Source organism: Arachis ipaensis, chromosome B10, assembly GCF_000816755.2.
Source record: "Arachis ipaensis cultivar K30076 chromosome B10, Araip1.1, whole genome shotgun sequence".
In the NCBI taxonomy this organism is placed as follows: Eukaryota; Viridiplantae; Streptophyta; class Magnoliopsida; order Fabales; family Fabaceae; genus Arachis; species Arachis ipaensis.
The window spans coordinates 13,505,698-13,506,585 of NC_029794.2; the positions used below are offsets into that span (position 1 = coordinate 13,505,698).

General features: G+C 25.3%; 1 pseudogene; it reads right to left on the reverse strand.

The window, feature by feature from the left end:
- Positions 1-888, reverse strand: part of LOC107623565 — a 27,671-nt pseudogene that overhangs the window by 24,019 nt on the left and 2,764 nt on the right.

The following is an 888-nucleotide window of genomic DNA, read 5'->3' on the forward strand; positions in this document are numbered from 1 at the left end:
AATCCATTTCAAGTGAAGTTGATACTTGAGAGCCGTTAGATAATTTGACTGATTTAACTCAATTTTTATCTAACGGCTCTCAAGTATCAATTTCATGTGAAGTGGACCACTTCACCTGAATTTTCACATCATCATAATAATAATAATAATAATAATAATACACCTCTATTCTCCATTAATTTACTTAATCTCCACTTTTGTTTTCTTTCTCTGTTTCTCTTTTATGGAATATTGAATAGAACTAAATAGGATATTAGGATTCATTTCTCGGAGGAATTCTTATGTAGTTATGTGGCTAAAAAATTTTACTATAGAAGATGAATATGTGCAATGTAATTCTATTAGTAGTATATGTGTTTTTATTTTGATATGGAATCAGTAATCGGACTGTCTGATTATTTTATAAATTAGTTTTTAAAATTTTTTTAATATCAAATCGGAGGTCCGATTTGTTTGTTGTAATTTTTTTTTATAAAAAAAAAATCAAAAATTGGAGGGTCCGATTTCCATATTTTAAACAAAAAAATTCCACATTTAAAAATAACACCCTTATCCATCCATAATTCTAAAAAACCTCATTTTCACCCCAATATCAAAAATAATTTCCGTAATTATGTAGTACTAGTATGTACTTATGTTTGGAAACCTTTAAAACCCAGTATGCAAAATTAAATTTCAAAATTCACAAAACTAGGAACAACGTCCAAACATAAATTAACAAATAACAAATGTGCAACAATAAATATTGCATCCAGAAGACATGTTCATCAAGTTGATTTTCTCAAAAGTTAAAATAATTTTTTTTTTAAATAGGCCATTGGTATTTTATAAGTGTTTGTTTGGTTTTATTAAATTATAAAAAAAATAAAAAAATATTTTTTATTGTGT